This window comes from Neoarius graeffei, chromosome 15 (assembly GCF_027579695.1).
Source record: "Neoarius graeffei isolate fNeoGra1 chromosome 15, fNeoGra1.pri, whole genome shotgun sequence".
Classification (NCBI taxonomy): Eukaryota; Metazoa; Chordata; class Actinopteri; order Siluriformes; family Ariidae; genus Neoarius; species Neoarius graeffei.
Window position 1 is genome coordinate 11,256,337 of NC_083583.1, and position 24,703 is coordinate 11,281,039.

The window sequence follows — 24,703 nt, forward strand, 5'->3', positions numbered from 1 at the left end:
CACCAGTTAATCCACTGCATTCCTGTTTTTGTGTTGATCTGGGGAAATCCATTGGTTGTCATGGCAACTGAATTCTAGAGGAAAGAGCCAAAAAACACAAAAATGAAGCCAAAAAAATGTTTATTCCTCACTTATTGAATGCCATATTGTGGCTTTAATTGTGATTACCTCACCCAGAACAGAGTCCACCAGGGGGCGAAGTATTGTTTTCAGTGAGGTTTGTTTGTTTGTTTTCTTGTTAGCAACATTATGGGAAAACTACTGGACCAATCGTCATGAAACTTTCAGGATAGATGGGTGTTGGTCTCAAATAGAACCTCCAACATTTTGAGGGTCATCCGGTCAAGGTCACTAAAAAGATCTAAATATTTTTTTTCACGATACCTTCTTTCATATTCATCATATTTACTTCAAACCAATTCCAAAATGTTCATCTTTCAATTCTGCTTCCATTGATATGCTATATGATGGGGTACATCTCATAGTTTTCTTTCAAACTTTCATTTGTTTGTTTGGGTGTGTGTCTGTCTGTTAATAATCTAGCATCTAGATGGTTGCACCGATTGACTTCAAATTTTCGGGGTAGGTGGGCAGTTGTCCGTAGATGACCTGATTAAATTTTGGGGGTAATCGGCTCAAGGTGAAGGTCAAGGTCACCGGAAAGGTCAACCTTTCGGTCAAAATAACACATTTTCCATTATAACTCAAAAACGGATGCCGATAGATGTTTTCTATTATGAGCATATAGGAACTCCCATATGGCCTTTAATTTGGCACCATGATCTCTGACCTTGAAAAGTCAAACTCAAGGTCACAGATTTTCAGAGGGCTAAAACTTGAAAACGGTTGATGGTAGACAAATATTTACCGTTATCAACTTATAGGAAGTGCCATATGGGCTTTCATTTGGCACCATGACCTTTGACCTTGAATGACTCTGAAATGTCAAACTCAAGGTCATGGATTTTCACAGGACTATAACCTGACAGCTGATGATTGAGAAATATTACCATGATCAACATATAGGTATAAAATAAGTGCTGCCAGGCGAGGTTTGTTTTGCCTGGCAACAATTGTTAAATTATGAAATATATAATAAATTACAGGTTCAGAACATTTTCTCTATCATTTGCTATATCAGTGTGTTTAGTTTAAAAAAAAAAAAAAGGTTTCTTGTGTATGAGATTGCAGAGGATGAACAAATACTCGATCCAGAGAGACAGAGGCTCCAGGAGTGCACTCATCCGTACATCTCCTGCTCTTCCCTCCTTCCATCCCTTGAATCCCTCCCTCCATACGTTTCACTTGCTGTTTATTTATGCTGTTTACTTAGAGCCCTTTCGATAAATACGCTCTATTTAGAAACAAACACAGAGATCTGTGTATATGTGTGTGGTGTGTGTGTGGCATGTCTAGGGACTGTCATCCTCGCTTCCTCTGTGTTCCAGCGTCTGTAGTTTGTACAGCTGGGTGCAGCCATGCAAAAGGAGGTCAAACACCTCGCCTCGAGCATCCACAACTCTCCGCTTGCATCCTGCTGCAGCCACACGTGACTGTGGATGTGCATGCATGCGTAAGTGTGTGTGTGTGTGTGTGTGTGTGTGTGTGTGTGTGAACTGCAATTGCGTCTCCATTTGGCACAAACCCCTCCTCAGTAACCCCCTTCGGAGAGCCTTTTGTGCTCGACTGGCCTTTTCTGTACTTTCTAAATTATATGTGACTGAGGAAAGAAAGCAAGATAAAGAAAGGTGTGTGTGTGTGTGTGTGTGTGTGTGTGTGTGAGAGAGAGAGAGAGAGAGAGAGAGAGAGAACTTCAATTGTGTCTTCAAATAAATTACAACCCCAAATCAGAAAATGTTAAGACAGTAAGGAAAATGCAAATAAAAAACAAAGCAGTGATTTCTAAATGTACTTTGACTTGTATTTCATTGCAGACAGAATGAACCTAAGATATTTCATGTTTTGTTGGTCAGCTTCATTTCATTTGTTAATATACATCCATTCCTGCATTTCAGGCCTGCAACACATTCCCAAAAAGTTGAGATGGGGGCAATTTAGGGCTAATAATGAGGTAAAACAAGGAAATAACGATGTGATTTGAAACAGGTGATTGTAATCATGATTTGGTACAAAATCAGTATCCAGGAAAGGCTTAGTGTTTGAAGAGCAAAGATGGGCCGAGGATCTCCAGTTTGTCAAGAAATGAGTGAGAAAATTATTGAAATGTTTAAAAACAATGTTCCTCGAAGATAGATGTGAAGGGATTTGGATATTTCACCCTTTACAGTGCACAATATCATAAAATAGTCCAAGGAATCTGGATGAATTTTGGTGTGTAAAGGGCTCAAGCCTAATCTGAAAACCTCTGATCCCTCAGATGGCACTGCATCAAGAACCGTCATTCATCTACAGCTGATATAACCACATGGGCTCGGGATTACTTTGGCAAACCTTTGTCAAGCTACAATACAGAGTTACATCCACAAACACCAGTTAAAACTTTACAGTGTAAAAAAGGAAGCCTTATATTAACTGTGTCCAGAAGCAGCATCAACTTCTCTGGGCTTAGAGGCATCTGGGATGGACCATCACACAGTGGAAACATGTATTGTGGTCAGACAAATCAGTATTCCAGGTCATTTTTGGAAGAAATGGATACTGTGTGCTCCAGACCAAATACAAAAAGGAACATTTAGACTGTTACCAAGAACAAGTCTTCAAACCAGGGTCGGTCATGGTATGGGGTTGTGTCAGTGCCCTTGACAGGGCTTTGAACCGGTTCAAGGAACGAAAACGAAAACCGGGAACTTTTTCTATTTCACATGGAACAGAAACGAAACCAGAAACTTTATTATTTTTTATGTTCCGGAACAGAAACGCTTATTAAAAATAATGGTAACCGGTTAATACCGGTTTTTATTTCGTTCCTCAAAGTTTCCGTAGCCTACAAATAAAAAAGTCATTCTTCTCCTGCGCAAGTTTCTATGACCCGCTGGGGTTCACTTCCTGTGTGACGTTCGCTGACTGAATGGAGAGAGCGGGAGGGTGGACTACTATCACGTCTCCACATCTTAAATAAGAGGTAAATATTGCAGTCTATCGTTATTCAAAAACGTCAATTTCAAACACGATATCAATATATTTGTCCACGTTAATGAGAGGCTCGCGAACATTAAATGACGTTAACCTCTGTTAGCCTATCAATGCATAGGGCCTGACTAGCCTTTGGTAACACACTAAACGAATTATCTTTCATTTTTGGCACTTTTTCTGTTTGTGTAGATGGGAAGACATACTGAGAATCCAAATCACCAACATTTGAAATAATAATTGTTTTGAATTATTTCTTGTCTTATTTAATGAAGGTTGTAATAGAATTAGCCTACATTTGTCTTAAGCTGGATGAGACAAAGACATAATTTTATAGTCATTTGTTAAACAGCTGACAGGGAACGTAATTAACCATTCCGGGAATGAAATTTTTTTTTGTTCTAACCGGTTCGGGAACGTCTATTTAATGGTGGAACCCAAAACTGGAAACGCTAAAATTCCGTTTCTGTTCGGAACGAACCAATAGGAAAAAAATTCTGGTTCAAAGCCCTGGCCCTTGACAAAGGTAACTTAGACTTCTGTGATGGAGCATTAATGCAGAAAAGTACACTGAGATTTTGGAGCGACATATGCTGCCTTCAAGACAACATCTTTTCCAGGAATATTTCAGCAAGACAATGCAAAACCACTCTCTGCACACATTACAAGGGCATGGCTGTGGAAGAAGAGGGTGTGTCCCCTCTGTCCCCAATAGAGAAGATGTGGTGAATTGTGAAACGAAAAATATAACAACGATGACCTTGTACTGTTGCACAAAGAATGGGACAAAATAACATCTCATCTCATCATCTCTAGCCACTTTATCCTGTTCTACAGGGTCACAGGCAAGCTGGAGCCTATCCCAGCTGACTACGGGCGAAAGGCGGGGTACACCCTGGACAAGTCGCCAGGTCATCACAGGGCTGACACATAGACACAGACAACCACATTCACACCTACGGTCAATTTAGAGTCACCAGTTAACCTAACCTGCATGTCTTTGGACTGTGGGGGAAACCGGAGCACCCGGAGGAAACCCACGGGGAGAACATGCAAACTCCGCACAGAAAGGCCCTCGCTGGCCACGGGGCTCGAACCCGGACCTGCTTGCTGTGAGGCGACAGCGCTAACCACTACACCACCGTGCCGCCCACAAAATAATATCTGAAACATTTCATCACTTGGTGTCTTCAGTCCCTAAACATCTTTGTAGTGTTGTGAGAAGGAATGGCATCATTATAAAGTGGTAAATGCTTTACCATCACAACTGTTTTTGAAACGTGTTGCAAGAATCAATTTTTTTGAAAAAAAAAATCATGAGATAAAACATCAAATAATGTGTTGTACTGTTTTGAGTGAAATACAGGTCAACGATTACTTGCAATTGTTTTCAGTTTTAATTTCAATTTCATCATACCGTCCCAACTTTTTCTGACTTGAGATTGTCATTTAAAAAGGTGTATAATCAGTCACTTTGTTTACATGCACAAAATATTCCAGTTTTTGCCCTTATTCCGAAAAAGACAATATTTCTACTATAAAGCTGTTTACATGGCTAACGAAATTTAATATTCCACTAATATACCCATTTATATGCAGCCATGCATACTCCACTGGTTTAGTTGGTTTGTGTATGATGCACAAAGCTGAGGGTAAACAAGCAAGAGGCCGTGTGTCACAAACTGCTACAGTATAAACACCACACTCCGCATTAAAACATAATACATAATACTCTGCATTAAAACACCAATACTCCAAATGCACTGTATACATGTCCAAAGAATGCTCCTAATATCTGAACAATATCATCACAGCCCACGTCTTAATTGGAAAATGCTAAATTCGGAACAAGGCCAAATCTGGAATATCCAAATGGAATACACTGTTTACATGAACCATATCAAATTCTGAATATGTAACGAGTCATGGAATCCACGGACACATGTCGGCCGAAACGAATCCGAGAAAATCGCAAAAGAAGCATTAATTCTTCTTTTGCGATTTTCTCGGATTCGTTTCGGCCGACATGTGTCCGTGGATTCCATGACTCGTCACATATTGTCATATTTAGAATAATAGTGGAATATTCAAGTGCATGTAAACGTACTGCTTGAGATACTGAAGTTTTCTGTCAGGAGATTTCAGTTTTTTGGAAGGAGTCTCCAGGGTCAGCACTTTGTAACCGTCAGCAATAAAGGAGGCAGGTGAGGGAAATAACTGTTATTATTCTGTCCACATTTACTGGATATGAGCAATCACATGCTCTGATTGGCTACTCTACTAATAGGATATCAGCTCATATCCTTGACTTGCAAGTAACGTCAAAGCAAAATAGAAACCTGGATGTCGGCCATGTTGGTGGATATACAAATGCGGGATCAAGCAACATTCCGTAGTCACGCGTGCACAACTCTCTTTGTTTTTCCACTGCCTTAAGCGTTCTTTTAGCTATGCCATATCTTTGTGCTGTATAGTTGTAGTCACAACAGTACTCGTGACTGTGGCACGTTCCGATTTTTTATACTTCGTTTACACGTAGCCGGGTATTTATGAAAACGGGTATCTTCTCCTCCCCGTACTAGAAAATAATTCAGTTTACACAATGCTCAAAAACAGCCAGGGAAGGCTGTCAAAAACATGTCAAACAAATAGAAAGCCAATCAGAGATCTGAAAGCCAAGGAGGAGGGACCGTCAGATCACAATGCTAAAACTCCGTTTTCCTCATAACACGGAGAAAACTCCATTTTCCACTATTTACACGCAGGCATGAAAACGGAGTTTTCACAAATCTCCACTTTGCCCGGAGTTTTCGAAAGCAGACGTTTTCAGTGACTGACACCTCCGTTTACGTGTAAATGATGGGTGCAACTGCATAAATAAATATCCGTTTTTATAGATAACTGGCTACGTGTAAACAGGGTCTTAGAATTCCATCCGTGATTCGGAAAGAGGGCGAGGAAACTCTGAGGCTTAGTACGGAGAGGAGACGAGCACGGCTGAACAACATCGGCAGGGCTGATCTAACAGAGGCTAAAACCAAAACAGCTCGTGTTTGCAGTGATCATTTTATCTCAGGTGAGATTCAAAAGGTTTCTCGATAATATCATGGAAGAATTTTATTTCGTGTTGCTAGAATTTGGCTATAAAATGGGCGTTCCCTTGCCGTTGTTATAATTTTAACACGTGTATTAGCATTTCGCTTCTAGGAGTGCCAGCAAAATTGCACGATAGAAACAATCCAGACTGGGCACCCACTCCGAACATGGGCTACGTTTTGTCCAAGGTCGGACTTGGTTCTTCGGCAGCCAAACCAGATAGAATGCGATATATCTGGGTACTCGATGGTCAGTAGAAGCATCTTATCTTCAGAAAAGTCTGACTTTTTTAAATAATATGGGTCAAAACCACACATATCTATCTTCTCTTTGTATCGAATCTTCGCTAGACCGTTCAAATCGTGGTAATACTGAGAAAATTCAGCATTGTTTACAGACACGCTTTCAGTGGCTGCCATCCGAGTTGCTTTGTATATCCACCATCATGGCAGACGCTCATGACGTAGTGCATTTTGATCATGTGGTTGCATCATCTATACTGTGAGTAGAGAAAAACAAAATGGTGGAGCGTGTTGCTGAACCAACTGAGGATGAAATAAAAACTCTACTCGAAAACAAACCCCCCCAAAAATACAAAAAAGAAACAAAATATGGAGTAAAAGTATTTGAGTGTAAGAATGTATCTTATTTTTTTTTTCACAAATTGTTATCGCATTTTTTCACAAATTGCTCCTGTCATTTCGTTGGTTTGCTTACATTCTTCAAAATTTTTTAAATTTTTTTAGACTGGTTCAAAAGCTCAAAGATGTTTGAAAATTACAGAACTGAAATGGGGGCGGCATGGTGGTGTAGTGGTTAGCGCTGTCGCCTCACAGCAAGAAGGTCCTGGGTTCGAGCCCCGGGGCTGGCGAGGGCCTTTCTGTGTGGAGTTTGCATGTTCTCCCCGTGTCCGCGTGGGTTTCCTCCGGGTGCTCCGGTTTCCCCCACAGTCCAAAGACATGCAGGTTAGGTTAACTGGTGACTCTAAATTGAGCGTAGGTGTGAATGCGAGTGTGAATGGTTGTCTGTGTCTATGTGTCAGCCCTGTGATGACCTGGCGACTTGTCCAGGGTGTACCCCGCCTTTCGCCCGTAGTCAGCTGGGATAGGCTCCAGCTTGCCTGCGACCCTGTAGAAGGATAAAGCGGTTAGAGATAATGAGATGAGATGAGAACTGAAATGTCCAAGGAAGAATTAAATAAATATCTAAAGCTACTCTATACCTCGGCACGACAGCAAGATGGCACTTTCTACAAAACAAACAAACAAAAAAACACTCAAGTCAATTCGTGGAGCCATTAATAGGTTTTTAAGAAGTCCGCCTAAGCATAAATGATTTGTCGTATGAAATGTCGGACGTTTTGTATAAAGTTTTTATTTATTGAATTTGCAAAAAATAAAAATGCTCTTTCTCAAAATCCAGTGAATGTGAATAGAATAAAACAGCTATTTCACTCAATCTTGTTGTACACGGCTTGTAGCCAACTCGATGCTCCGCGTCTCATCGGCTATCAGCTCATGTACGACTCAGTTTTGTGGAATAACTGTTAAATAAACTTCTGGTAGAATGTAAGAGATAACAGGAACAAACTCGTTATACGGTAAATAGATTAAAGCATCATGTCATTTATTGATGAGTGTAAATTTTGCATCTTGCTGTGGTGTAAAAGAAATAAAACACTGCTGTTCTTGGAAAATAATCAACTTCAGTGTGGTAACCATACCGTAACTTGCATCCAGTTAGAACTTCATAATTCTAAGATCACAGTTTGGTCCAGCTCCTCTCTTTTTCAAAAGTATTCACACCTTCCATCCATCCATCCATCCATCCATTACCTGTAGCCACTTATCCTGTGCAGGGTCACGGGCAAGCTGGAGCCTATCCCAGCTGACTATGGGCGAGAGGCGGGGTACACCCTGGACAAGTCGCCAGGTCATCGCAGGGCTGACACATAGAGACAAACAACCATTCACACTGTATTCACACCTTTATGGGTGATTAGTCTTTCTAAGTCTTTCCTGCATGTTTACACATTAAGCAAATCATGGCAGTAAACTGTGTGTCCTAGAGCTGAGGATTAGCCACGACCTGCTTCTGTGTGTATGGATTATCGCTTGAGTTGGACAAACATGTCGACATGGTGTTTGGAATTATAAGCACTTCCCCCTCTATACAAATCTAAGTTTATCCACTCAGATTACCTAAAGCTGCTCTCTGGCCAATGCAGAGAAGCTCCTCACCCGAGTGTCCCCGAAAACCCAGCCTAGTATTAACTGTACCGTTCTATCACTCAGTACCATTTCTTTCCTCATGTAGAACTCAGTCAGTGTAAAGCTTCTCAACATATAATGATGTATTGTTCTGGAATTAGGAGTTATTGTGACACTACGTGCAGCTATGACGGTATAATGTCAGTTTTGCACATTTAACAAAGGAATATCACGCTTGAGAGGGTGTGCTGTTATAAGAAATTAATCAACAATGGGATGGAGTGATGATACAGTTACTGTGACTTTCCAAAAGCTGATCATTTTCCAACAATCATGTTTTAGTCCTCTTATGTGACGGAAGTTTGCTAGTTATCCAATTTGCCAATTATTGATAATGATTATCATTGTTAATTTTTATTTATGTTTCTTAAAGAATGGCACATCATAGTTTTTAATCAAATCATGCTTATAGCAAGGCCGGATTAACTATATGGGCCTGCGGCACAGTGCCCAGGGGCACTAACCACTCACAGCCAGTGGGGGGGCACCACATGACAGAAACTTTTAAAAATATTTTCCGTGAATGTTTGTACACTTAAAATGGTTATACACTTGACATTGTTAAATAGTCATATATAATTCATTATGAACACTAATTTCATAACAACAACAACAATAATCATAATTCTGAGCAAGAGTGGCCTATGTGACCATTAACCCCCCTTTCCTCAACCTGTCAGTTGAGCCAGTCCACCTACGGTGAAATGTATCAATTTTTTAAAAACCGTGGTAGAAATGAAAAATGGACAGACATCAATTGAGTGGTTGTGCGAAGAGAAAATTAAAAAAAGAGAAAGACTCCAGGCGTGTAGCTGCAATTAAAAATGTTCCAGTGTTAGATCGCTTTTTATAAAAACATCGACAACTGCTGTCACTACCAGCGCTGAAGCCGAAGCTAGTGAAATCAGTGATGCTAGTGAGGGAGATGGCCCTGCTAGCACTAGCCGGGGAGATGCTACAACCACAGCCAGTGTTAGCTGAGGGGTTGGCGATGACGAGGATCCCCTTGAGGAAGATGGGAGCGAGGGAGACCCCGGGGAGGAGGATATGTGCGAAGCCACTTTAAGCCAGGTAGAGATCAGTTCACACCATGGTGACGAGAAGGAAGACAAGGGTGTTATGGATGTCAACCAGTGGCGGCTGCTGGTTTTTAAAACGGGGAAGCCCATTTTACGCATTCATCGTAAAACCTGTAGGCCGGATATCAAAGCATAGAAAGGTGTGCCCCATTAGCATAGTGAACTAGACAACCCTACCTAGTGGGAGAAAGTATTTTTGCTTGTACATTTCATGTTATAGTCTGGCTTGCCAGGCTAGTGCCTCATATCCTTAATCAAAAATATCAAACATCCAAAAATCACTGGCTATTCAACGAAGAGCCTTGAACAATCATACCCTGATATGCAACACAGAGTCTTTAACACAACACCCAGCTGTGCAACACATCCTTGAACATCTTCTGCAACACAGTCTGGAAATTCATAACCAGGTAGGCTATGCAACACACAGAACCTTGAATATTATACCCAGGTATAACCTATAACACAGAGCCCACCATTCTCTTAACATTACTGAACAATATGCACACTTCAGATTCATGAACATTATATGATGCACACTATTTATACACAAATTCTGCCCTCCGCTCCTTTTCCAGAAAATGGTCTGTGACTCTGTCATACTAGCTGGTTGTGCTTTCCAGAGACTTCACCAATTTCTGTTAGCAGCTAGCACTGCAGATCCCAATAAGGCTCAAGCTAGCCTACAACCAGATTGAACTACAAATGAAATAAACGAGTGAATTCACGAATGATCAAACTGATAGAATGGATGAAAGTTAACGGAGCACAACGAGTAATATTTACATTTATTTACAGAGTAATGTACAGAGACATCAATGAGAAGAAACGTTTATATGAAAAGAAATTCGGACAGCACTTTGGCACATGACTACACTTTCTCAACATCCGCTAGGGACTGACTGATCATACTTACCGTGTTCCTCGCCGACGCCCAGAGCCCGCCCTCCTCATGTCTTTCAAACACTACCTCCAATAATCCTTCATCAGCCCGGCTTCTTGCCCCTCCCACTGTCTCGTTTAGTCCCAGAGAAGCCCGGCTTCCCTGGAAGTGACGATTTTGTCGATTTTAACCAATAACAACTAGCCGAAATTGGCTGTTCAGAGCCCTCTCATAGACTGCAACGGAAACCCGGCTGCCAGCGCATAGAGCCCATTGAAATAAGAAAGGTTACAGCCAGTGTTGCCAGATTGGGCGGTTTTAAGTGCATTTTGGCGGGTTTTGAACATATTTTGGCTGGAAAACGTCAGCAGTATCTGGCAATGCTGGTTACAGCCTGGCAGCAAAGGTGATTCTCGTAGCGAACTGCAAGTTCGTCAGACATCACTCAAATAAGTTACAGGATAGTTATGAACGTAAATACAATCTTGGGCATATATTATGTTATGCAAGTTATTGTTTTAATGAGAATTCAACGTCATAGATGCCGCAGTTTGGGGAGAGAATTTTAGGGGAAGCTCGGCTTCCCTTGTTGTCTCTGAGAAATCGCCCCTTATGTCAACCCAGCGCAGCCGACGCCAGTAGAACACTTCTCTATTTCAACTGATCCTGCGCTATGGGGAGATCTAACAGAGCTGAAAAAAGAACTGGCTATTGCTAATGGTCCCGCCACCTACCACAACCGGGCGGCTAAATATGCAGCATCCGCACGGCACGACAGTAAGAAAACCAGATTTCTTACAAATGATCTCTTTCAATGCCAGCTGCCGAACAAACATCGTTGGTTGTTTTCCGTGAATTTGATGGGCTGATGTAGCCTACTTAATACATTTTCAATGAGGAAGAATGACCTTGTTTAGGTGTACTATTGTTTATGTATATGCTATTATTTTTGACAGCAAAGGGCAAGGTTTGTGAGTGTGTGCAGGAGGTTACTGAATGCGTGCACGCAAGGTGGTGGTGGTGGGGCACTTGAGGTATAGTGCCCAGGGGCACCGCATTGGCTTAATACAGCACTGGCTTATAGTTACAGTTAACTTTGTGGAACATCCACAAAACGAAGCAGTTATATTCCGCTTGTAATGTATGTTCTGCTTATGGGCCATTCTATAATTGCGGGTGCATTTCAAGTGTCGACGCTGTTAGTCATCGTCAACTCTGTGATCATTAGACCTGACAATAACAGAGTTGACATTTTTCCACCATTTTGTGTCTTAACTCCACATGCTAACCTCAAACTAGCTACCACATGGGAGGTATAAAAGCAAAATTTAATGGATTTTAATCACATTATTGTTTTTAAAAAATGAGAGATTCACTCCAGTATCACAATAACAGCTTTGACGAATAATTAATCTACTGTTGGTGTATCCTCAACATTTTGTTCAAATTAATGAGAGAAGAAACCTAGCACTCTCTCCCTCACTGCTTTTCTGAAGTTTCCCGCCAGAGGAAGTGACATCACTCGGTGCAGGTGTCATGCATATTATTAAAAGTCTTTGTGGATTTTATGCAGTTTTATAACAGAGTTAACAGAGTTGACAAGAACATTGGGACGGATAATTTTTTTTTTAATGACTGAAATTTCACATAATACAGAAAATAGACTTTCTGTGCAATTGATTTGATAACAGTTAATAGAATGAGCCCCAAAAACCAGATTGTTCGACTGAATCGCTTCATGTTTATTCGAGTTGAATGTATGAATCAGGAGTCGAAGACAGCTAATAATGTGGGGGGAGGGGTGAGAGTCTCATCTCATCATCTCTAGCCGCTTTATCCTGTTCTACAGGGTCGCAGGCAAGCTGGAGCCTATCCCAGCTGACTACGGGCAAAAGGCGGGGTACACCCTGGACAAGTCGCCAGGTCATCACAGGGCTGACACATAGACACAGACAACCATTCACACTCACATTCACACCTACGGTCAATTTAGAGTCACCAGTTAACCTAACCTGCATGTCTTTGGACTGTGGGGGAAACCGGAGCACCCGGAGGAAACCCATGCGGACACGGGGAGAACATGCAAACTCCGCACAGAAAGGCCCTCGCCGGCCACGGGGCTCGAACCCAGACCTTCTTGCTGTGAGGCAACAGCACTAACCACTACACCACCGTGCCGCCCAGGGTGAGAGTCATTTAGTTAATATTTTATGTATAAATTGGGTCTAAAATGTACATCAAGCATCGCTATTGGTGAAAGTTTGTCATAATTTGCATTATTGTTCAAAACGGATTCAATACAAATTTCTTGTGTGGAAAATAACAAAAGGTTTATCTCGGAGATGCAAAATGTGCCCCGAATTCTAGAATGACCCATGTATGATAACAGCTATAAACAGTACACGTAGCTAAGGTTAGCTCATTTCTATCAGCACAGCCTCACTGACTTCACAAAATATCCTATAATTACAGTAATTTACAATAACATTTCTTCTCCCAAGATCCTGCAGCTTTAAAGCACTTTTGAAATGAAGATCTTAATTACCTTTAGACCATGGTCATACCTTTTAGCCATTTATTGTTACATTTACTGTTGTGGAATGTCTACGAAACAGGTTATTGTTATTACATGTGATAGAATTTAAAGCTATATGGCTTTTCGAATTTTCGAAATTTCATTAAATCGGTGAAATTTAATTCCCTTTGAAATTTGGTCATTGTGATATACATTTACTTCTGTAATATCTCACAAAATATCAGGCCATTCTGTGGCTGGGAAGTTATTTAATTTGAGGGGATTAAAGCAAATAATGCGCATGAAATCGCTCGCTTCACGCAGTCAAGCAGACAGAGGAAGTCTGCGTGTGTGCGCATGCGCAGGTTTACCTTTGACCGTGCACTGACAGTTACATCATTCTGCCGCCAAACGAACAGCTGATCACACCGAGGTGCTCGCCGACCACCAATATTTATTAGTTTGGTCCTGCGTTTCCTTTCCTTCGCAACATAATGCCTTTTCTTCTTGCTTTCCATTACTGTAGTCGGTCTTTCACGTTTCATTCGCACACTCACGTCCTCCATTTTTCTCTCCTGTTTCAAATTTGTATCCCACAATACCTTGCACGAACGGGGAAAGCCCACCATGTGATGCATGATGTAGTATCTTGAATTGGGTCATGGTGAAGTAGGAAAAAATAACAGAGAATTTAGGGCCACATGGCCCTAAATTCATTAATTGTTCTATTTAAAAATAAATAAAAAAATAAACCTAATAAAATTGGATGTCTGTGATTCAAATTCAGTAGCTTTCGGTCCCCTAAACAAAAATAATTGAGTGTCAGGGAAAATTCTTTTTATGATCTACACTTGAAAAATCTAAAAGGCAGTCTACCTTTAAATAAATTATAAGTTAAAGAAGATACGCAGAACCACGGCCTCACTTTTTGTTTATAAACGCCTTGAGACCTCAAGAATGACACAGGAATAGTTTTAAGCGTTAACAATAAATCTAATATCGTAATTTTCACAATTAAAGTGATTCATACAGGTAGTGGTCTGAGTGAATGACTTTGACATCTATGATGTCACAGTAGTAAGGCTATCAGTCTCATCGCCATTTCCGCTATACTAAAACACAGAGCTAGCTGCAACTCCAGTCCTCCATTTTGAGCTAATTTATCGCCATGCCACGTAGATGTGTTGCTGGCCGGTGCAGCAACATGACAGAAGGTGGATTTATGTTGCATTCATGGCCCAAGAATGTTCAAACTGCAAAGATTTGGACACGTTTTACGAGAAATTCACAGATTGGGCACTTATGAAGTGGTCTCTCCTCTGCTCTGCACATTTTACTGAGGACTCGTACGAAATCTCTGATCTGTTGAGGAGCGTTGGCTATAAGCCCGTTTTGAAAGAGGGTGCAGCACCAACAATTAAAGGAAAAGAAAACTACAAGAAAAGGAAAGTAAGTTCAGTTGCACCAGTTCTCCCGGAGTGTGAGCTGAGCAGTAATGGTGGAGTACTCAGTATAATAATAATAATAATAATAATAATAATAAGTTAAATTTATATAGCGCCTTTCAAAAAACCCAAGGATGCTTTACAATTATAGACAAGGAAAGAAAAAATAAATAAATAAAAATATAATAAAAAGTAAAAAGTCCACCAAGTAGGGGTCAGGATGTAATTCCCGTGGTGTAGCAGCCACAGTCCCATCAAAAGGCGCACGAAAACAAGTCCCACATCTCCAGCACCGCTGCCGTGACGCCGTCAGCAACATCGCTCAGAACACCACGCCGTGGATCCACAAAGCGAGCAGAGAAGCTCCGCTACGCAGAGCGCTGGTGTGTCCCAAACCGCCTGCACAGCTGCCGCGACGCCACCGAGCAACATCGCTCGGAACATCACGCCAAGCGTTAAAGCGCTGGACAACCACGATGTAAAATGAGCAGCAAGCTCACTGCAGTCCACAGCTGGGAGCACAGGCATCGCCCACGGCGAACCAAGGCCTGGAGGGAACCGACGCCCAAAACTAGGTCCGGAGCTACACCACAACCAGCGGACAAAACACTCAAACAAACACCAAACTACACAAACACACAGGAAAGAAAAAAATAGAAAAAGAAATAAAATAAGAGCTCCGGTGAGAAGCGGCAGCCAGGACGCGCACGACGTACTCTCAACCGGAAACGGAATGGAGAAAATGGAGAATGAATGGACCAGTCGTCAGAGTTCTCCACTGGATATGCTTCCCCCCCGGCTGGATATGCTTGCCTCGGCAGCAATCTCATGCCCTTACATGGAAGAAGTGAATGAATGAAGAACTGAAAGTCAGATTGTTTCAAAACAATCGGCCACAAGATCGGCCTTCAAGAAGCGAGAGCACAGATGGGTAAGGTGCGACTCTCATTTGGTTACGTAACAAAAACAACAGCATTCGTTATTTACCTGCATTTAGATTAATACATGTAACTTGTATTTTGTATTTAAGTTACTGGTATAAGATTATTTAATTTGCTTCAGAATGTGATTGTCTCAGTTCATCTGATTATTTAATTATCCTTTTAGATTTTATCAGTGAAAATACATGTATGTTGCATTAGTTATAATGCCTATCCTGTTTTAATGAGAGTCACATGAGACTGTCAGTTCAATTCCATCCAATTCTCTAGACGGCTTTGTTCTCTGGCTCTTTTTCGTAAGGTGGGGGCCTCCGTGTTACTATTGGATTCACTTTCCGATAGTTCGAACTGATACGGTTCTACGTGTATTGCAGTAGCATGTACACACACTCCAATTTCAGGACTATCACAGTCACATGTACTACTGTCTGAGGAATCTGAAGAATCTCCTCCAATAAATCCAAACGAAGAGGCCATTGCAATCACTCTCGCCTGCCAAGTCTGGCTTTGGTCTATAGCACCAGTTCCCGCTGTGACGTCACCCACTCAGGGCTGGCTGGCTCAGCGGGGCAGCTCGAATGCCAACTTTGCAGTCGATTTTAACTCTCAAAAAAAAAATATATTTTTTATTCCCAATTATGCAGCATATAAGAGTCAAGGATGGAGATACTATCCACTCAGAAATGTATTTAAAAATAAAGGTTCTGCATACAGTATCTCCTTTAATAATGCAAGCTTATTATGTTACTGAGAAACTGGAAAGCACAAAGCCTTCCAGACTCAAGACTTGACCGTGCCACAACACTTAAAGTTCCTGCTTTAATGTTAACCTAGTGAATATTAACAAACCCACAAACATCAGCTTGAATAGACCGTAAGTAATGTCAACAAATGAACACCTATATGTATGGAAGATCATTTCCACCATGTATGAGAAAATATTACAAAGCTTGATCTCACAGTTGTGAATTTCTTTTTTTTTTATCTTGAAATTGTGAGATGATACTCAATTGCAACTTTTTCCCTTATAACTGCAAGTTAATATCACCACATTGCAACTTTATCTCATAATCATAAGTTAATATGACTCAATCTGTGAGTTTCTTATTTAGTATTTTGTGAGTTAATATCACTCAACTGTATTTTTTTATCTTGAAGTTGTGAGTTAACATCACTACACTGCAACTTTCTTATCTCATAATTGCAAGATAATATTACTCAATTTGTGACTTTTTTTTATCTGAGTTATTTTCACACAACTTTGACATTTTTTCCTCACACCTTGCTAGTTACTGTAATATCACTCACTTGCGACTTTTTTTAATCTCATAATTATGAAGTAATCACTCAATTTGACTGTGACATTTTTATCTCATAATTGTGAGTTTTTATTTTTTATTTTATTTAATTACAAATTGTGACTTCACATCTTGCAGCCATTTCAATTTCACAATTACACCCTAAGAAGTCGGAGCACAAAGTCGCAATAGCATACGATTGCAAGATAAATAGTTGCAAAAGTGAGATATTATCTCAGACTTGCGACATAAAAATTTGTAATTGTGCAACATAAACTCAGAAATTAGACTTTGTTTTTTTAAATCACTTACATACCATATGGCATGATTACAGACAGACCTAAAGACTTTAAAAAATAAAATAAAAGGGCACTTAGTAGAGTGCATACCTCCACCAAACCACATATTATTAACATCAAAATCAAATCACTTGAATGGAGGATAATACTAAAGCTGTCCACCAAATTTCATCCAAACCTGTTCACTACTTTTTGAGTTACGTTGGAAACAGGCAATAAATAAATAAATGAATAAATACGGGCGGCACGGTGGTGTAGTGGTTAGCGCTGTCGCCTCACAGCAAGAAGGTCCGGGTTCGAGCCCCGTGGCCGGTGAGAGCCTTTCTGTGCGGAGTTTGCATGTTCTCCCCGTGTCCGCGTGGGTTTCCTCCGGGTGCTCCGGTTTCCCCCACAGTCCAAAGACATGCAGGTTAGGTTAACTGGTGACCCTAAATTGACCGTAGGTGTGAATGTGAGTGTGAATGGTTGTCTGTGTCTATGTGTCGGCCCTGTGATGACCTGGCGACTTGTCCAGGGTGTACCCCGCCTTTCGCCCGTAGTCAGCTGGGATAGGCTCCAGCTTGCCTGCGACCCTGTAGAACAGGATAAAGCGGCTAGAGATAATGAGATGAGATGAGATGAATAAATACATCCACATGCATATCCATATTTGCATCAAAATCTAATTAATTGTTCCACCTTTCCTCCAAATTTCATCAAAAAAAAAAACAGAGGCGAAAACATAACTCCAACTTTGTTGGACGAGATAATTAGGAGGTGCAAGTGTGTGTGTGCACGTGCATGCGCGTGATTAACACACTTTCTTCACTCAATGTGTGCAATGCACATTCTGAACTTGATTTGACCCAGAACACCCGGCCTACACACACTGAACTTCAGCTGACCTGTGTGTGTCTCAGTGTGTACACGCTGTAACTTGTCAATGGACTGTGTGTGTGTGTGTGAGAGAGAGAGAGAGATATATGACTGTATATGTAAGAAGTGTTAGAATCATGCAGCATTAATATCAGATAAAACCAGAGCTGATCTCCTGCTACAGATAAACACACACACACACACACACACAACCCAAACAGCTTAGCGCTGGTGATGGCATGTTAATTTACATCTTATTGCAGTGTGTCAAGTTAATTTACAAAGCAAATTTAACCAACAGTTGGTGAGCAACACATACATATGGCATCTGGCAAAAACGCAACACACTTCAATGACATTCTGCATAATTAACAGGATGCTCTGTACAAGGACACGAGATGCAAGTAAGATAGGAATCTGTTAATAAAAAATTAACAGACTTTAAAATACAAGATGCTAAGTCAAGTAAGTCACTTTATTCATATTGCACATTTTTAAAACAACCTATGGGTGACCACAAAGTTCATCTCATCTCATCTCATCTCATTATCTCTAGCCGCTTTATCCTGTTCTACAGGGTCGCAGGCAAGCTGGAGCCTATCCCAGCTGACTATGGGCGAAAGGCGGGGTACGCCCTGGACAAGTCGCCAGGTCATCACAGGGCTGACACACAGACAACCATTCACACTCACATTCACACTTACGCTCAATTTAGAGTCACCAGTTAACCTAACCTGCATGTCTTTGGACTGTGGGGGAAACCAGAGCACCCGGAGGAAACCCACGTGGACACAGGGAGAACATGCGAACTCCGCACAGAAAGGCCCTCGCTGGCCACAGGGCTCGAACCTGGACCTTCTTGCTGTGAGACGACAGCGCTAACCACTACACCACCGTGCCGCCCCAACCACAAAGTTAACAGATAAAAAGAAGCAGCCTTTATTTAGCATATGCACACTGTAGGTATCATGCCGCCATCTTGTGTCAGAACTACAATTCCCAGGCAACTTCCGCGTGACCTATGTCACGCGTGGGCGGGATCATCTACGTCAGTCCACCATGCGCGCATAAGTCCGGGCGGAAGCTCCGCCATTTTGTCTCTCGCGTCCGGATTTCAAGGAGTCTAGACGCACAAAAGAGATGCTCTCCACCAAAAAGACGTCTTCTTTCTTGCAAGCTCCATCACTCAGCGCGATTTTCTTTCTTACCCTTGGCAAAGGTAAACTCTAGAGTTGCGCGATCTTTAAACTCAACCTGAGTTACAACCGGTTTACTTGTATTAGAAGTGACGTCACGACTGCAGCCCAGGCAGTTAAAAGTTAAGAAGCGATTGAATCCTTTTTAACTCAAAAGCGCTGTGCATCTTATTGTGATCAGAGACTTTTCCTCACGAACGCTGAGGTTCGGACCAAGAATCCTCTGCTTTCCACGGGAACCACCCAAGTGCTCCGCTGGACCCAGAAAGTTCTCTACGCCTCCATCACGAGCGGCTCACGTGCTCCCACGGCGAGGCCCGAGACTACACCGGCGAATATTTCTTCATATCTTGCTAAAGGCAGGATTAAGTAAGATTTTGGCATTTGGGCATAATTAAGATAGTCTTAGGAATTTGCTTTTATTTGAAAGTGTGAATTTAAACCCAGGTTTATTCATTACACTGTTAGACACGCAGCGTGTTGATTTATTTTGGTTCTATGTTCTCTCAATTGTTTTAATAGGTTGTGCATGCTTTTCTCTCTGACTAACACTTTAATTTCCTTATCATACATTTTGACCTTATCAAGGTTTCAGTGAGTTTGGTAATGTTATGAGTGTGGAATCTTTGTTACTGAGAAAACACGTGCTCAACAGGCCTGACCAGGCCTGATACACTTTAGACAGCTTCCCTTTGTCTTTAGCAACACGTGCTCAGTAGGCCTCACCAGGCCTAACAAACACACTTTAGCTAGGCCATAGGGCCTTTCACAAACACACTAGCAACACAAGGCTAATCTAGGCCTCCACCACGTGTAGTTAGCTACACGAGGCTAAACACATGGTCAAGTCCTTCCCCCCCCCACACACACATTAGCAACAGAGCTAATCCTTTGTTCTATTTAGATAACATCCCTTTGTTTTAGCTAGCAACAAGCTAGGCCATACACACACACACACACACACCATATTTGTATATATTGATTTATTATTTTATCTTTGTATAATAAATTCGCGGCACGGTGGTGTAGTGGTTAGCGCTGTCGCCTCACAGCAAGAAGGTCCTGGGTTCGAGCCCCGGGGCCGGCGAGGGCCTTTCTGTGCGGAGTTTGCATGTTCTCCCCGTGTCCGCGTGGGTTTCCTCCGGGTGCTCCGGTTTCCCCCACAGTCCAAAGACATGCAGGTTAGGTTAACTGGTGACTCTAAATTGACCGTAGGTGTGAATGTGAGTGTGAATGGTTGTCTGTGTCTATGTGTCAGCCCTGTGATGACCTGGCGACTTGTCCAGGGTGTACCCCGCCTTTCGCCCGTAGTCAGCTGGGATAGGCTCCAGCTTGCCTGCGACCCTGTAGAAGGATAAAGCGGCTAGAGATAATGTGATGTGATGTGATGTGTGATTTTATCTTTGTATAATAAATTCGCGGCACGGTGGTGTAGTGGTTAGCGCTGTCGCCTCACAGCAAGAAGGTCCTGGGTTCGAGCCCCGGGGCCGGCGAGGGCCTTTCTGTGTGGAGTTTGCATGTTCTCCCCGTGTCCGCGTGGGTTTCCTCCGGGTGCTCCGGTTTCCCCCACAGTCCAAAGACATGCAGGTTAGGTTAACTGGTGACTCTAAATTGACCGTAGGTGTGAATGTGAGTGTGAATGGTTGTCTGTGTCTGTGTCAGCCCTGTGATGACCTGGCGACTTGTCCAGGGTGTACCCCGCCTTTCGCCCGTAGTCAGCTGGGATAGGCTCCAGCTTGCCTGCGACCCTGTAGAAGGATAAAGCGGCTAGAGATAATGAGATGAGATGAGATAATAAATTCATTTATTAAACAAACTGTGTTTATTTGTGTGAACAATATCTGAAGTCCCCAATCCCTCAAAGAATTCAAAAGGGTGCATATAAAAGTTATGTAATATGGTAAGTGATTGTAATAATTTAGAAATATACCATAATCTAGCTGTTTGGTAATTTATCCAGGATTAATGGTATGATTCACTAAATGATTCATTGAACGATTCACTATATGATTCACTAAATGATTCATTGAACGATTCACTAAATGATTCACTGAATGATTCACTTCAAATGAGACTGATTCTATGGTATGATTCAATTCAAATGAGTCAAAGTAAACGATTCAATGGGATTGATTCATTTTAATTATTAACCTTCAAAATTTAATGAGACTGATTTAACGAGATTGATCACTTAATTTCAATAATTAACTGATTGCACCCACAACACTCAAGCACAGTGAAATTCCACCTCTGCATTTAACCCATCTGAAGCAGTGAACACACACAAGTGAGCAATGAGCGCACATATATACAGTGGATATAAAAAGTGTACACACCCCTTTAAAATGATAGGTTTTTCTGATGTAAAAAATGAGATCACGATAATTTTCAAAACTTTTCCCACCTCTAATGTGACCTATAACCTGTACAATTCAATTGAAAAACAAACAAATCTGTTCGGGGGAAAACCATAAAAAAAACAACGTACAATAAGCTGGTTGCATAAGTGTTCAAATCCTTAAACTAATACTTTGTTGAAGCACCTTTTGATTTAATTACAGCATTCAGTCTTTTTGGGTTGGAGTCTATCAGCCTGCCACATCTAGACTTGGCAATATTTGCCCACTCTTCCTTGCAAAAGCGCTCCAAATCTGTCAGATTGCGAGGGCGTCTCTTGTGCACAGCCCTCTTCAGGTCACCCCACAGATTTTCAATTGGATTTAGGTCTGGGCTCTGGCTGAGTCATTCCAAAACTTTTTTGGGGTCATTGTCATGCTGAAAGATGAAATTCCTCTTCATCTTCAGCTTTCTAGCAGACACCTGAAGGTTTTGGGCCAAAATTGACTGGTATTTAGAACTGTTCATAATTCCCTCCACCTTGACTAAAGCCCCTGTTCCAGCTGAAGAAAAACAACCCCAAAACATGATGCTGCCACCACCACGCTTCACCATGGATATGGTATTCTTTTGGTGATGCGCAGTGTTGTTTTTGCACCAAACATACCTTTTGGAATTGTGGCCAAAAAGTTCAACCTTGGTTTCATCAGACCATAACGCATTTTCCCCACATGCTTTTGGGAGAGTTGATTTTTTTTTTTTTTTTAAATTTAGCTGGGCCTGGATGTTTTTCTTTGACCCTACCTCATAGTCCAGACATATGGAGAATATGGGAGATTGTTGTCACATGTAGTACACAACCAGTACTTGCCAGAAATTCCTGCAGCTCCTTCAGTGTTGCTGTAGGCCTCTCGGCAGCCTCTCTGACCAGTTTTCGTCTTGCCTGTTCATAAATTTTGGAGGGATGTCCAGTTCTCGGTAATGTCACTGTTGTCCCATATTTTCTCCACTTCTTGATGACTGTCTTCACTGTGCTCCATGGTATATCTAATGCCATGGAAATGTTTTGTACCCTTCTCCTGACTGATACCTTTCAACAATGAGATCCCTTTGATGCTTTGTAAGCTCTGTGTGAACCCTGGCTTTTGCTGGAGGATGCAACTGAGTAAATGTCTGAACTTTATTTGGGGTTAATCAGAGTCATTTTAATTGATGGTAGGTGTGAACCCAAAAAGACTGAATGCTGTCATTAAATCAAAAGGGGCTTCAACAAAGTATTAGTTTAAGGGTGTGCACACTTATGCAACCAGCTTACTGTACTTTTTTTGTTAATGTTTTCCCCCCTAACAGATTTGTTTTTCAATTGAATTGTACAGGTTATAGGTCACATTAAAGGTGGGAAAATTTTTGAAAATTTTTATCGTGGTCTCATATTTTTTTACATCAGAAAAACCTATCATTTTAATGGGGTGGGTACACTTTTTATATCCACTGTATACCCAGAGCAGTGGGCAGCTATGCTACAGCGCCCGGGGAGCAGTTGGGGGTTAAGTGCTTTGCTCAAGGGCACTATGATACGGAGGGAGGAGAAAGTGCTGTTTGTTCACTCAACTCCCCTCACATTTTTCCTGCTGGCCCCAGGAATCAAACCATCCCCATCGCTGGTATGCATCATCTTGTTTCAATGCATTTTAATTCCTAATGTGGGGCGTCCTAACTACAAAATGTTAGTCTGTTTACAGTACAAACTGTTCGGCAGCCAGTTCGGAAAAGTCACGTGAGGTCATGCGTGGGTCAGAGGTCGTGACCACAGAGCCACAGCAGATCACCCAGATCAAACGAAGACTCCTAGATCGAGACAAAAAAATTATGATTTTAAGGAAGTATCTGACATTGTCGGAGGCAAAACACTCACTGTCACCGATTCAGTCACTCAAACATGTCAAAATCAGGCCCACGCCGCCAGGTGCCCACCCAAACACGTCACTTTTTACTGCTTCCAGGCAATGACAGCTTACAAAATAATACTAATTGGTATCTTTACTTATTCCATCAACCTGTATACAAGTTAGAATTGAAAATATTCCAAATCTAAATGCACCTGTGAGCTCGAAGACTCTCGAGTGCTCGCGTCTGCGTTGGAAGCCGCTGGTTCCGCCATGTTAGTTGTGACCTCGCTCATTATAATATTATAATGAGGATAAACTTCGGCCGTTTCTGTACCCAAGTGTAAACATTAGTGCGGTGCTTTTCCAGTACATTCTCTTTCACAGGCATGAGGCAGCGGGCTAGACAGCATGTGATTCAAGTACCTAGGGGTTATTCTAGCTCCACAGGGTACTATTCATCTTTTTAATACATTGACCTGTGTCACTTTAAAATTTCCATCTTGGTCTCATTTAGTTTTAGAAAGCTGTCAGCCATCCAGTAGTATTGTAGTACTTGTGATTGGACTTGGTCTCGAGACCATTTTTTTGAAGGTCTTGGTCTTGATTCGGAATTGATCGCATTTTTACTCGGTTTTGTCTCCATCTCTGACATAGAGAACTCTGGATTTTATTTCAAGACCAGTCAAGAGAGCAACTGTGGGGATTTCACTAAATTGTCTGATTTATTTGTTAACATCATTACTGTACAGTAATTGGATGTAAAATTTCCTGCTTCAAATGCGACCAATAACATGGCTCATTGCTAATTTGAAATTTTTCTTCCTGTTAACAGCCGTCACCCCCTTCACACACACTGGTCTGGTTCTGGTCTTGACTCAGTCTCGCCCTGCCTTGGTCTTGGTCTTGACTTGATCTCAACCCCTCAAAGTCTTGGTTTTGCCTTGGTCTCAATACACTCTGGACTCAGTAATGACTTGGTCTCGGTTTAGGTGGTCTTGACTACAACACTACCATCCAGTGCTTCATGGCTTCTAAGAGCTTTCACAGCCTTAGGGTGTCAACAACAACAGGTTGTTGTGAAAAAGCAGTTACTGTTACCACCTTTGCCTGCTAGTTGGCCTAGTGGTTAGCGTCTCTGCCTCTTGATCGGGAGATTGTGAGTTCTATTCACGGTTGAGTCATACCAAAGACTATCATAAAAATGGTACCAACTGCTGTCTAGTAAGGCACGCTGCAATACAGATGCGAGTGGGGAGTCAAGCTCTCACGGTTCCAAGAGGACTAGCCCCCTACTGTAACCCTAGCTATGTAATAGACGAGAGGCTGAGGGCTACAGAGACTGCTGCTGCACTGTGCACCATATGGTGTGGGAAGGACTTCTTTTTTTGAAGTTACCACCTTTAAGTTCATTATTTTCCTAAAACATCACATCCTGCTTAATTTTTCTTGATGATAATAATAATAATAATAAAAAACTTTATTAAGCACAGGGTTTTAAAAGCTGCCAATT